Here is a 15,606-nt window from a genome sequence, read left to right on the forward strand (position 1 = left end):
GGAACACAGAGGGAGAATAGAGGTGACCTGTTACCAAGGAGACAAAGCAGCAAAGGTATCAAGACACCCAAAGGACAGGGAGCAGTCAGGTTCTTTTTGCATGAAAGTAAATAAATCAAGAAGAAACAAGAAGGGGAATTCTATAAAGTCCTCACACAAGGAAGGGGATGAACCATTTCCATAAGTCCATATTGCAGAGAAATGAGATACAGAGCTTTTGTTTGTCCACCCATCAACCCTTAAGCACAGACTACGTAAATCTCAGAAATATAGTGAAAATCCTGGCCAGTGGCAAACACCATAGGGAAGGCTGAGCAGGACAGAACACAAACAGATGACTGCTGAACGAATGGTGAAGCATTCTCACTGATGGTGGTGGCACTGGTACTCTGCAGCTCCTGCTCAGAAACATGGATCCTGATGCCAGACTTGGGAGCAAACTTGGGGACCGGCAGAGACTGCAGGAGTTTGGCCACCACAGCACAGTCCTGGGACCCTCCTAGTCCGTATATCTGAGCAAACAGGTTGGCAGCAGCCATCACATAATCCAGATGCAGGGGCTGAAAGAAAGCCATGGCAAAGGAAAGTCAGCTTAACAACCACAGGTTAAGAGTAGAGAGACCCACTTCCCACATACCCACCTGGGAGATCCCAAGGACACTTACATTGTTTATGTCAAAGGTGAGCAGATGTGGACAGCGTTTTGGTCCTGACCAGAAAAGTGATCCAGAGCTTGTAAGCTAGGAGAATGCAAACGCATGAAGAGGACCCAGGGAGAAGCACTCTCAGGCAGTCCTCAGGCCAAGAAGCCTAGGTTCACCATTCTTGGGAAATTCACGATGAGTCAAACACACGGCAAGTTCAACTTACCAATTTATATGAGGCAACACTAAGAAATGCAAGTTAGTCCTTTCTAAACACCCACAAGCCACCTACTTCACAGATATGGCTTACGAAGACATTAGGCACGTCACAATCCAGTGTCAAACACAGCTGGGACTTGAAACCCACGGATCACTGCATGCTTAACTGTAAAATTTCTCACTTACAACTACAGCCCTCAAAGAGAACTCAGCTGTGACTCAGCCCACAAGTGCACCTGGGAAGGAAACTAAGCCCCTTGCCTGGCTGACTGAAGTAGGAAAACACAAATCCTTGCACCAAGTACTGGCCTACACCTTGCCTTGAGGTGCCTGTGGCAGCTAGACTGCCTGGAAGAAGCCATGTACAGACAGAGGACAGTAAGCATCCAATTTCCTGAAAATGTGCTCAGCCAAATAAATCCACCAAGTATGTAATACCTGAGCTGGAGGAAAGTTGTGCAACAACTGCTGGATGTTGTGAGAATACTCGGCGTGTCAGTGCTGGTAGGCCCAAGTCACACAGTCGTCGGCCCAAGTCTGTGGCCTCTGCAGGACCAGGCTGCAGTGTATGGCCTCCAGTACTTACAAAGGCTGGGTGCCAGCTAGCTGCAGTGTCTGCTCCATGAACTTGGGGTCCCTATCCAATACAAAGACCTGGATTACTTCAGAGGCCTAGAAGTAAAGTTTCTGTGCAAGCCTTCTTTCTCCAGGGAAAATGTCAATCCTGACCATTTTCCATCATCCTCCACCAGCATAAGGCTCAATCAACCACTAGTTATCCAAAGCATCCACCGTGGATGTGCCTGAGGAGAGCAGACAAGGATGCCTTTGTTGACTGCCTTCTGTCCACTGTTGGTTTGTCTGTTACTTACGTGAGGTATTGGTTAATATTTTCAGCTGACTGCTTGAAGAGCTCTTCAAACTCATCCCGAGCTCACTACAGTCAGAGCAAACAAATGCATGTCAGCAATAGCCAAACAAACAAACAAAAACAACAACAAACAACAACAACAACCCCAAAAAACCCCTTCTTGTACACATTAGTGAGACAACCAGTTAGTAAAGACTGTTCTGGGTGAAGACTGTGTTAACCTGTACAATAAGGATACCCACGTGTTCCAGACCAGAGGCCATACTTTGCAGCCAAGTATGTATGTGTGAGAATCTGGAATGTTCGTGGCAATACAGGTGTGATGTGCTTGGATTATAAGAAAGAGAGACAGAAAGGAAGAAGTCACACTTAAAAGAACAATGACCCATTGGCAGTTACTTTTAGTACTGGGCAGAACAGTACCCAGGTCTCAACAGGAATTCCTCTAGTTTGTTGTTGTTGTTGTTGTTGTTGTTGTTGTTGTTGTTTTGTCCCCACCCCACCCCACCCCCCCGCCCCCCAAGGTTTCTGAGAACTAGGAGGTCACTGCAGAAATGGTCTGGGGCATGTACACAGACACTGGACCATACAGGTTCTAAATTCTAACTCTCACACATACTTACCTGCTTTTATGACCTATTGCAGTGGAATAAAACTCCCCTGTAGCCAGCTGGTTGTTAAGTCTCTGATGTAACTAGCATTTACACTCATCAAATTTAGTGTGTGAGCACATGCATACTGCAAGACTGAGTATGGTGCCAAGTACAAACCCACTGCTAAAAATTTTACCAAAGTATATTAACAGCCCATATCCAGCCTAAGTGCTTTACAAAATCTCCATGGTAGGTATTACTTCAATGCACATTTTGCAGATGAGGAATCTGAGGACCAGATAGGTCTCCTCCTACAAAGTTACCGAACACATTCTAAAACCTTTTGTGCCTCTCTGTCTGCTGTGCAGACTCAGAGACATTTTATAACTTTGAACAAGAAACAGGATAAAGTAATTTGGTTGGAACTCTCCAGTCCCTTCCTTCCTGATCTCCACCTCCTTGCAATGGCCTCAAAGTACTGACACTATGAGCCTAGGAGCAAACAGAAACTAAACAACCCACCACCCAACCTCCCTGGGCCCCATTGAACTGGAAGAACACAAGCAGAACTAGGCTATGGGTTTAGTTTCCAGTAGAGCATTCATTTTGTCCAGCCAGAGGACACACAAGATTATGTACTTGACAACACAGTCAGACGTCACACTGAAAAACCAGTTGTTTTAACTTTTAACTTAACACTTTGGGTAAGAGTTTAGCACACCAAAAATGCACTTACTATTACAGGTAATTTAGAAAATCAGCAGAGACAACAATAGCTGATTTGTGTAGCAAAAAGCATTGCTTATGGATCATTCTCACTGTTCAGACACAAGTCCAACTGATGTTCTCTTTAACTCTTTTGAAATTAGAAGGTAAGGTTAATTATGGTACTTAAAATGTTTTCCATACAATATAGTTTGATTGTATTTTTTTCCTTCTGCCAACCCCTCCCAGAACCTCCTAAACTCCCCAGCCTCTTAACTCACGTGCCATCTCTCAAGAAAACACTATAAAAAGTAGAACCCAAAAGAAAGAAAGAAAGAAAGAAAGAAAGAAAGAAAGAAAGAAAGAAAGAAAGAGAGAGAGAGAGAGAGAGAGAGAGAGAGAGAAAGGGAGGGGGGAGGGAGGGAGGGAGAGAGAGAGAGAGAGAGAGAGAGAGAGAGAGAGAGAGAGGAGAGAGAGGAGAGAGAGAGAGAAACCCACCAGCAAGACAAATAATACCAAAACAGAAGTGCACAAGAAAAAACCTGAGGTCCACCTGGCCACCTTCTCCCAAGCATGGAGCCTACCCTGGAATGAGGTTGATAGATGCCATTAACATCCCATTGTAGACATTGGTTTTGTTTGTTTGTTTGTTTGTTTTTATATTTGTTTTTGTTTTTTTCCTTTTCTGAGCTTGGTTAGAACTGGAACTTTGTGTGGACTTCCCCTTCCTTGTGTTGGGATTTTGTCTGGCTTAAACTTGTACAATTTTGAGTGCTGTCAACCAGAAGTGGATGACCCCAAAGAAACCATGTCTGATACATAGATACACACTTGGGCTGATACACATACGATTGATATAAAGACATGGACGTGTTGTGGATACAGAACACATCAAAAACTAGAAATCTGTAGCATGAGACTGGCAAAGGCTCAAGGACCTAACCCTTCCACCTCCCATTCCTCCCAAGGTTGATCACCTGCAGAGTGTGCTCAATGGCATTAGGGAAGATCTTCAGTGAGCAGATGGGGATGGATTTCTCAGGTGGGTTCTGGCTTGAGCTGTAAGATTCTGTCAAGAAGGGAACAACAACCTGCATGTTGCCCTTGGTGCCCAGCATGCCTGATTCCAGCAGAGGCTTATGATAGCAAACACAATGGAGGTCCACGTATAATCCTTCAGGGAGATGGGAAGAAATGGCAGATGAGTAGCAGGCAAGCTTACCTAAGACAGGGACACAGGTCAGCTTGGTCTACAGAGTGAGTTCCAGGACAGCCGAGGTTACACAGAGAAACCCTGTCTCGAAAAACCAAGGCAAGACAGGAACACAAGAACCTCATACATACACTCTATCCTGCTCTTGCCCTCCTCACTCAACTCCAAACTTAGAAGCATCCACATTGTCTAGGGCATTGGCCACACCATCCAGCTTTTGAAAGAAGTCATCATCATACATGTGTTCTGTCTCCAGGCCTACTTGATTCTGGTGGCTGAATACCCAGTGTGTGGATTTATGTCATGCACTACTGCAGCAGCAGTCTCAGACTTTAATTTCTGGGTGGGAATATGAAAAACAGAGCTGTTTCCCACACACTGAGGTGACCAAAGTCCACAGAGATATCCCACGATTTATCTCATAAAAGGTTAGGCTCAAAGTCAACCAGGCTGGAACAGTGCCAATACCATCCGGCTGAGCACAACAGATATTATAAAGGACATTAGAATGCTCTTTTATGACAGCTACATTTCTATTAATTCATAAAATTCTGTCTTCTTTTGCTTTAAGGATTATAAAGGAAGGGCTGGAGGGATGGCTCAGCAGTTAACAGCACTGACTGTTCTGCCAGAGGTCTTGAGGGTTCAAGTTCCAGCAAACACATGGTGGCTCACAACCATCCATAGTGGGATCCAAAGCCCTCTTCCAGTGTGTCTGAAGACATTGACAGTGTACTCAAATATATAAAATAAATAAACCCTTTTTTTACAAAAAGGATTATAAATGATATTTGGCACCACACAATATTTTGAGTACTAAAACAAGAAACAAGGTCAGAACGGCTACTCTACTTTCAATTAATGACATCCAGAGTAACCAGAATAAAACCACAGACAGACTGAGACTCCTCTGGTTCTACTTTCACTTGTGGTATAAATGGGTTGTAGCCTCCTCCACCTAAGTTCTGTTCTTTAAATATCACACACCCAAATGTCATATCTTCCCTCAGGCTTCTACTACTTTTGCATGGTCAACTGTCTGCCCACATACTGGTACTGTTTCACCATGGATAGCTCCATTTCCCTAGGAGAAAGCCTTCATAAGCACTGAAAACAAGCCCTCCTGACATTTTCGAATTGCTACTTCTCTGTTCCTCTTTACTTCTCTTACACGTTTGAGATTCTAACATTAGCCATATGCCACTTACTGCAACAGTAGGCCAACATGGTCAAGCAAGAGTCTCCCAAGAGCTTTTGGGAGTATAGATCATAAGCACCACAACTTCTTATGTTAGAATCTTAAGCAGAATATTTAAAAGTGTTAGTGCACTTAACACACTAGGTCAAGAACAGGTGAGCTAAGCGTAAGCATTTACCAGCAAAAGAAAAAAAAAAAAAAAAAAACAGAACACCCCTGAGGACTCAGACTATACTCACATCTTATAAATATGTTTTAGGTTACATACTCTCTTACAACAGCTGAGTGTATGTGCCTGTATATATGTATGTGTACACACAAGTACAGGTGTATATAGGCACACACAGCATATATGCAATATGTAGTACATGTATGAATGAGTGAGATCCTAGAGTACTAGTAGTACTAGTCCATATACACTATGTGCAGCTCTCTTCCTTTTTTTTTTTTTTTTTTTTTTGGTCATCAGGTTCTAGTTATCTGGAAAGCAGCTTCCCAGCTTCCCTGAACGGGCTTCCTAAACATATGGAAGAAATTTGTCCTTTCCACTGATAGAGCAATCTGGGAGGGGAAAGACAAACAGTATTTGATGCCATTTAAGTTATTATTGAGTCTTACAGACTCAGTGTTACAGGAGGAGGACACCAAAATGCAACCAGGAAGCCTCTCACTTGCTCCAATCTTCCCACTAGAGAAAGCCAGGAGCATTTCTTTTGTTACCTTATGTTTTCTAAATCTAGAGTCTAGGATGCTTGATGAAAAATAAAGCAAAGAAAAGATGAATTATCAACAAGACAGTCAAGGTAACACTGACCTGTAGGGAATGCCCAGCTATGCCTCTATTACCCATCTCACTCTGTCATATCTGCAATGCCCAAGCATCCAAGCTTAGGTGGGGAGGAAAAATAGGCAAATGAAAAAATTGTGACACATAAAAATGTCTATTGGCCTCACTCCTGAATGTCTGAAAAAAAGGAGGGAACTAAAGGGGGAGAAAATGTAAAAATGTCTATTGACCTCACACCTGAATGTCTGAAAAAAAAAGGAGGGAACTAAAGGGGGAAAAATGGAAAAAAAAAATCCTGAGTGCCAGGATTACAGGTGCATGCCATCATCCACAATGGCACCTTTCTTACAAACAGGTTATATTGACAGAGTCCAAGAGTGGAGGGCTACAAAACATACAAAAAAAAAAAAAAAAAAAGGGAGTCTTTGTTCACCTCTCATCACTGATAAGTTTCAGCTCATGCATGCAGAAAGACTTCCTAGAAAACAGACATCACCTTGAGTACTCAGCATCACACTCATTCAAGTCTGGACAATACAAAGGAGTTGATACCAGGGTTATCTAGATAAATCTTTTAGGAGTAAAGTTCAGCATGCTAAGACAACTGAAGCCAGCATTAAACATGTAAGACTCACAAGTACCTCACTTCTATCAAACGTGTTATAAAACATCATGCTACTTTGACTGTGGCTGATCTCACTCATCTCACTTTAGTTATCTGCAGGTGTCTTAATTTAAGGGATATCATCTCTACAGAAGCTTTGTTATCTCACACCTTTGCTGGGACTCACTGTCTTTGGCCTGCACACACAAACTGCTGTGTTTTAAATTACTGTAGACTCCCCTCCTAAACTCTTCCATCACTGCCACACTGTCTTCATACATTGTCTCAATGAGGCAGTTTGGACGACCGAGGTGAGCCCCCATCAGGATCCATCTTTATCTGTTTCCTCCAACCCCCAGTGTAGCAGTTACCTCCATGTGCTGCCTTCCTGACTGCATAACAGCATTTTGAATAGTTATTCTAAATTTAAACTCAGCCATAACGATCACAGAGCAAGGGCTCTTACAAACTGAGCCGTCTTTCCAGACATTAGTCTACCAGAAACCAGCTTACCCATCACACACACTAGAAAGGACCTAGTCACTCTGTCCTTTTAGAGCTTAAAAGAGAAAATCTAATTGTCTAAAATAAAACCAAAAACGGGGGAAGAGGGTGGGAGCAAGTCAAAAGGGAATGAACCAAGGAATAAGTGGTGTGCCTGACAATACTCGAGAATCAGTCCAGCGTCACAGAAAGGGATGGTGCACTGGAGGTGGGAGACACAAGTAAGGCCCTGTTCTATCAAGGCATGGTGGCTTTAATCCCAGCATTCAGGCAAGAGGGCAAAGACGAGTTGGAGACCAGCCCAGTCTGCTGTGAAAAGTTCCAGAGTGACCTCTTGGCTTCTAAGGCAGCCCTTATCAGCCAACCTTCCCTGTGTTCTGTGCTATCACTTCTCACCCTCCTTCCCCAGGCTTCCCTTACCCAGAACTTTGATCTCTATGGGACCAATGCCATTGAGTACACTCATGCCCTGAACTTCTGTGAAAGAGATAACGTCACCACTTTCAAATCCATGCTGGGAGTCATCCAAGCAGGTGACAATCCCTGGATTCTCCTGGTTGGGGAAAAAGCAAAAAGAAGATTAAGAGTTAAGCTTCCCACAGTGTGGCATGCTTATAGTCGCACCATCCTGGAAGCTGAGGCAGAAGGTTTATCCTGTATTCAAACCAACCTAGCCAAACCTCCTAGCTACATTACGGAGAATGTCTGAAACACACACACACACACACACACACACACACACACACACACACACACACACACACACACACACACACACACACACACACACACACACACACACACACACACACACACACACACACACACACACAGACACACACAGACACAGACACGCACGCACGCACGCACGCACGCACGCACACACGCACTCACGCACGCACGCATGCACGCACACACACACATGCACGCATGCACCCACGCACGCACGCACCCATGCACGCACGCGCATGCACACAAACCAAAAACAAAAAATCCACCATCACCAAAAAAAGTAAAAGAACAAAAGAAAAAACAGAAAAAGAAAAAGAAAAAGAAAAACTTTCCAAGATTTCAAGGGCAGGCAACTAGTGTTTAATTTCCCTCACTGATAGGCTACTGACTAGGTTATTTCGTGACAGATCCCAAGTCCAACTGTTGGGTGGGGACAGGGGAAGGGAACGAAAAGGGGGAAAAGGAAAAGAATTTAAAAGAATGTGAGGGAATGGGAAAGGATTGGAAAGGAATCCTCAAGACAAAGGAAAGGTGGGAAAGGAAGGAGAGCAGAGAGAAAAGGAGGTTCAGAGAACAGGAAAAGGAAGGGAAAAAACAAAAGAAAACAATTACTACCTACCTCCTCTGCATGAGAACATAAGGGGCTGGCCTCCTTACCTTAGTGATCATTGAAACCATGGCACTCAGTGCCTGTTCCCAATTTGAATCAGTGAGAAACATTTCCTCTCCAAAGACACAGAAGAGTTGTCTAGGGAAGGAGGCAAAGGGAGTGATGCTTTGGACCAAGCACAGGGCCTTCCAGCACTCAAGGTACTGGGACAGATCAGGTGACGTTCACACCACACAGGAAAATAATGAAAAATCATTTCAAAACTGGTTGGTGGAGGAGGACATGAAGGCTTGGGAGTCTCTTGGCCTATGTTTGGTAGAAGTTAGACAAAGGCAAGCACTCACCCAACTAGGCCCGGAGTGTCTGCTACTACCAGCTTGATTCCGTGGCTGTGGCAGAATTCACCCACCTGCAGCTGATATTCCAAAGGAGTGTTGGTAAGAACCACTACCTGTAAAGAATAATAGGCCCAGGTTTGGGGTGGAGTGAGAGAATAAAAAAGCTGACAGAAGTGAGGGAGAAGGGTGAAGAATCCAACACCCAGGCTCAGCTGGCATAGCCTTTTGTCACATGGACACACAAGTCTCAATGGGCATCAGGTATAACAAGGGTCAGAGAACAGTTTTTAAAAAACACTACCAACTACAGGAATAAAGCAGTGCTAGACAAACAAGGTGTGGAGACCAGCTAAGTTCATTTATCTGGTAAAAATAGACAGCTGGCTACCTACAGCCAGGTTCTATCCATCAAGAGTGGACTGCCCAGCCAGTCTGGGTTTCCTCTCATTATACTCACTCACACAAGGTGTACAAATATTATACAAGCAGGTGCTGTGCTCCATTCAGTCTCACTATAACACAACACCTTTCTGCAAGAGAATCTGCCCCTCTGGGGAGCTCTACCTGCTACCTACATCTCCTAGTTTTCCCAGAACCAGATCTGACACAAGGTGCCAGCCTAAATGGCAACAAACCTGGGAGAATAAGACATGGGAATACTCCAGGGTACCTGAAAACCACTAAGGAACTCCTCAATTAGAGGCCCTGTGTAGGCAAACACAGGAATATAACTGTTGAGTTCAGCAAAGCATTGTTGGGATATATCAGCCCAGTTTTACCAATATCTTCATCAAATAGGCAGAACTATGAAAAGGGGGTAGGAAGATAACACTGAAACACATGCAGTGCACACGCTGGAGCCTAAGCAAGGACAAGCCAAAAGGAGATACCTGGGAAGACAGAGATGCCCACTGGGCAGTGCCCTGGTCATGGAGAGTGACAGCCTTGACCCCACCAAGGATGATATTCTTGGCAATTTCCACACCCAGACCCTGCAGGCCTGATATCAGTACACTGGAAGCCTGGAGATGCTTCACTGCCTCATGGCCTAGTACATACCTGTCAGCAAAGAACTCTAGGTTAGGGTCTGCCCCACTCTGTGCCTTCTTTCAATCTCCATCTCCTGTCCTGGGTACACAGCTGGCAGGAGTAAAGGCTTTCATCTACGTCCATTTCCTTGTTTTTTTGACATTTCCTAAAGATGAGCAGAGAGTTCCAGAGGAGATAAAATAGAAATGAGACTGAGACATTTGGAAAGACAGAGGTACTTCATCACCCCCACTGGTTGTTTCCATCCTTACAAACGTCATACTCATGTTGGTTGGCCCTGGGGGCACGCCAAACATCACAGAATAGGTAGGAGGCCAACTAGAATCCAGACTAGAGTCAGGTCCAGACACTTTGCGTTTCTTGGACAGGACTGAGCTGGACATCTGAAGAAATGGGGAGGATCACAGCTGAGGCTCTGTGGCAGGAACATTCTCTTCAGAAAGATTTTCTCTCTCTCTCTCTCTCTCTCTCTCTCTCTCTCTCTCTCTCTCTCTCTCTCTCTCTCTCTCTCTCTCTGTGTGTGTGTGTGTGTGTGTGTGTGTGTGTGTGTGTGTATGTGTTTAATGCTACCCTTCTCTGACAGAGAAGGCACTGAAGATAATCAAACTAATGCAGCTCTTAACGGTCAGTGCAGAGGATAAAAAAAAAAAAAGTGCTTGTGCACACAGATAAGCACTAGAGAAGCCTGAAAAGTTAAGCAAGCACACAGGCATCCTTCAAAGGAAAGAGATGTTTACCTTCCTTTCTCCTGGAATGCTGGGCATCAATGTAGTTTACACCCTGGTGACATTTTGCTGTCTGATGAGTCAAGCTCCACCCGAAACCATAAGAAACTATGTTTCGCTTATCCCAGAACATTTCCCTCTAAATCCTGGACATTGCTTCTAGGCCATAAAACCCATTCTTAAGAGGGATGTGACTGTACTTATCAACAGCCTCAGTGGTTCCTATGCTATCTCAGGGTCAGGGCAATGGTAACATGCCCACGCATGCGCACACACACACACACACACACACACACACACACACACACACACGTGCACTCACACTCACATATGCTTGCTCGCTCATCCTCATGTCTGCCTCTGTCAACCTCTCTAAGCTCTAAATCTTTGGCCCTATTCTGAATCAATAATACCCATCCTTGTGAAAGAAGCCAGGGTGTTCTTTGTAAAGAATAGCAATGTCTTAAATTTGCTGTGCACTTGGGACTGAATTATTATTAGAATGAACACCTCTAAAATTGTGCCGTGCTTAAATATGGCTAAACTTTGGCTGATGATCTGGGTCAGACTCCGGAAGTCTGGGTCCAAGCACCAGTTCCAGTATCAGGCTGATCCCAGTTTCACTCTTGGTCATCCTGATGATAAAGTTTACCTGCCTGCTGTAAAGCATGGTAGATCAGAAGTTTAAACGTTTTCACCCAAAAGAATCAGTGAACAGACACTGCTTAGAACCCAAACTGAAACTGGGTATCTCTAAACAATAAAACAGAATCCCACATTATATACACTGCTTTTTGAAGCTAGAGGTAAGGGAAGGGCCAGTGAAAGGATGAGAACTATGGAGGCCCTGGCAAAGCAGACCAGGAGAGTTACAGCAGATGGATTATGCACTCCAACAATTCTGGTCCAGTTCTTTGGGAAGTTCTTCAGATAACTAAAGTTAATCTGTTCAGAGAGTCCAGGGACCATGGGAAGGTGGCGTTTATACCACAATGGCAGATGAGTCTAAGCGCACTCACACAAAATGTCTACAGACTGGCCCTAAGACATCTTTTCAGGGTGGCATGTGGGCACTTAGTTCTCTGACTTGAAATCCATCTCACAAGACAGATCTCATATCAAACATTATGTCTACACTGGACAAGAGGTACAGGCAATCCATGATAAAGATGGCAAACCCAGGTGAATCACTCCGAAATTTATGTCTCAAATTCTAGTGCCCTTTTCTAGGAAAATAATAGCCCAACAAAACAGAACAAACAAGAAACCCCAAAACACACACAACCCAAAGAAAACCCACAAATAAACGAAACAGCAATTGTAGAATTTGTCCTTTGTTCTATTTTTTATCCTAACTAACTCTATTAACTGCACAAATTAATAACATCCCATATCTCACTTCCTATATGCCCCTGCTGACCAACATACTATGACTTCTGCACACCAAAAGGCTTTCAGAGGAGCCTATGTGGCTGACCTACTAAAAATCGAGGAAAACACTTTATAAAACACTCGGTCATGGAGGGGGTGTTGTCCCTGGGTAGAAAGACTGGACACCCAAGACTGGAGGCCCAGCCTAACACTGCCCTCGGTCGCGCCTCTCCTCCCCACCCCCTCGCTCCCCAATTCTGACTACACAGCTATGAGAAACCACTGCCTACCTGCCTGTTGCCCCTGAACCCAGGACAAGGACATCAAACTGAGCCCCTTAATCTGATCCGAATCCTTTCTCTGTACTATTCCACCGGGCCGCCGTACCAACAAGCCCTGCTCATTCGGCCCAATGGCTCCCGAGGCCCCCACCACAGAGGTCCAGATTGTTAACAATATTGGTGCCTGTGTGCGCTCCCTGCCCCTCTCTTCGCACCTCCTCTTCCTCGAGGATCCGGTCCCAGAACAGAGCAGCCTCCACCTTCAAGTCCCTGGCCAGCAGCCAGTTTCTCTCGGGAAACTCCTTCTGTTGTAAAATTGATGTGTTGTTGCACAAGGCGTGCTTGAATACATAAGTAGATATAAGGGACACAGAGAAGGCAGGAGACGTTCAATTTTAATGTAGTGAAGAGAGAGGTGTTTCAGTTTGTTCTTGTTTGATTGGTTTAATTTTTTCCATTTACTTAAAATAGTTCCTTTTCTCACTTAATCTATCCTGATTATGGCATCTCCTCCCTCTACACCTCCCAAGACCTGCATACCTTCTGTCCCTTCTGGATTCCCTTCCTTTCTGTCTCTCATTGTAAAAGACCAGGCTTCTAATGAATAATAATGAAATATAACAAAATAAAATTTACTAAGATAAAACAAAAACTATCACAGAAAGAAAAGAAACCAAGAGAAGGTACAAGAATCAGCGACCCACTCATACATACACTCACAAGTACCATAAAAACACTAAACTGAAACCTATAACATATACACAGAGGACCTGGTGGAGACCTACAGTGGCCCTGTACATCCTACATCAGTCCCTGTGAGTTCCTATGAGCTTTGCTCAGTTAATGTAGAGAGCCTTGTTGTTTTTCTTTTCTCCATCCCCTTTGACTCTTACAAGCTTTCTACTTCCTCTTTCATGAGGTTCCTTGAGGCCAGACAGGAGGATTGGATGGAGACATCCCATTTAGGGCTGAGTGTACCAAAGCCCCTCTCTGTCTCTCTCTGTCTCACTCTGTGTCTCTGTCTCTCTCTGTCTCTCTCTCTCTCTGTCTATCTCTCTGTCTCTCTCTGTGTCTCTCTCTGTGTCTCTCTCTGTTTCTGTCTCTCTCTGTCTCTCTCTCTCTCTGTGTGTCTCTGTCTGTCTGTCTCTCTCTCTTGCTCACTCTCTGTCTCTGTCTATCTCTGTCTCTGTCTCTCTGTCTCTGTCTCTGTCTCTGTCTCTGTCTCTGTCTCTGTCTCTCTCTCTCTCTCTCTCTCTCTCTCTCTCTCTCTCTCCATAATATCTGGCGATGAGTCTCTTAATTTTTTTTTCTCATCTGCTGCAGGAGGAAGCCTTGATGGCTTAACAAATCCATATGAGTACAGCAAAATATCTTGTTTGTTTTTTTTGTTTGTTTGTTTGTTTTCTGAGACTGTGTTTCTCTGTGTAGTCCTGGCTGTCCTGGAACTCACTTTGTAGACCAGGCTGGCCTCGAACTCAGAAATCTGCCTACCTCTGCCTCACAAGTGCCTCACAAGATTATAGGCGTGGGCCATCACCGCTTGGCAGCAAAATATCTTAAGCAGTAATTTCATTGGTCTCTTTTGAATTTTATTTTTTTATACTTCGGTAGTGTTTGCTTGTAAGACACTGGGTTATTTAGTGTCAACTTCTTGGTCACCCACACAGTGTCGAATATAGGTCTCATGCAGGGGGCCCCAAGTCAAATCAGATATTGGCTAGTTATTAACTCAAATTTGTGACACACTACTGCAGCATGTCTTGTAGGTAGGATAGCATTATAAACCAAAGGGTTTGTGGTTGGTTTGGTATTTACCTTCTTCTGGCCTTCAGGTACAAACAAGCACACATGAGTGAGCAGAGTCTCAGCTACAGGAGAGAAACGATACAGGAGAGAGCTCTTTTCAGCACATAGCTGAACTACAGATGTGGAAACAGATGTAAGCACTATTCATAAGTGCTGAAACATCAAAATATTAAGTTTGCTTAATCGCCTAAGCAGTAGTCCAGTGTCAGGAAACAGAATGAGACAAGCAAAATGGCTCAGAGAATCATGGGACCCATCCCTGATCAACCAAACTCTTTGTTTAAATGTGAAAGGCAACTTTCCAGCAAAAGGGTAGGGAAGGAATCCCAGGCACATGAATGTGGGACATGGAGCTTTACATCAGCTGCAAATGGGTTACAAGAGGCCATCGTTAAAAATAGCATACCCAGCACTCAGGAGGGAGAAGCAGGCAGATTTCTGAGTTTGAGGCCAGCCTGGTCTACACAGTGAGTTCCAGGACAGCCAGGGCTACACAGAGAAACCCTGTCTTGAAAAAACAACCAAACAACCAAACAAAATAGTGTAATGTACCTGTCCCTCAGTCCACTCGTAAGCATCCATGATTTGAAGAACAATGATAACCCAGACTCAAGTAGTATGTAAACACAAAGAGAGTTTTATTCTGCAGAAGTGCTGTGTTCTGGGGTCTCCTATTATCAAGATTCCTTCAAGTAAATCTGCATACCTAAATTAGTACATTATGTAGGAAATGCTTAAACTTCAAAGAAAATGGAGTGTTGGTCCATTCATTTAAGGAAGAAAACAAAAGCAACAGGAGATAAGGTTGTATAATTATGGAAAGAGGGTATAATGAAAGCAGGGTCAGGGTGTGTGTGGGGGGGTGGGAAGTACAAACTTAGGAACTTCTTTGCTATATCCTCCCCTTTCCCTGATTGTCTTTCTTTTTCTCCTCCCTGTCCAGCTTCTTTCTCACTGTATGCCCTCTTGTCTCTCCGTGCTATGTGTCTGAAAACAACCAAAGAGCCTCTCTCTCTCTCTCTCTCTCTCTCTCTCTCTCTCTCTCTCTCTCTGTGTGTGTGTGTGTGTGTGTGTGTGTGTAAGACATTATCTGAAATATGTCATCCTAAATTCATCAACTATTCCATGTTAGAAATCTTCCAGTGGCAGATCCTGATGGATTCTGCAGCCAGAACTCTGTTCCCAGGCCTACATCCTATCCACCTTGCTTCCCTAGTCCAAAAGGAAGTACCCTCCTCCTCTTGCCTTCCTTCTTCCTGTGTCAGACCCAGAAAACCTGCCTCATCCTCATCCAGTGATTGTCTTCTTGCCGTCATTATTATTTAATCAATTCAATTAAATTAATCAGTTCCACT

General features: G+C 44.2%; 1 pseudogene; it reads right to left on the minus strand.

Annotated features, from left to right (window-relative positions):
• Nucleotides 370–12,751, minus strand: Uba1y-ps1 (ubiquitin-activating enzyme, Chr Y, pseudogene 1; annotated as a pseudogene).

This window comes from Mus musculus, chromosome Y, assembly GCF_000001635.26.
Source record: "Mus musculus strain C57BL/6J chromosome Y, GRCm38.p6 C57BL/6J".
NCBI lineage: Eukaryota > Metazoa > Chordata > Mammalia > Rodentia > Muridae > Mus > Mus musculus.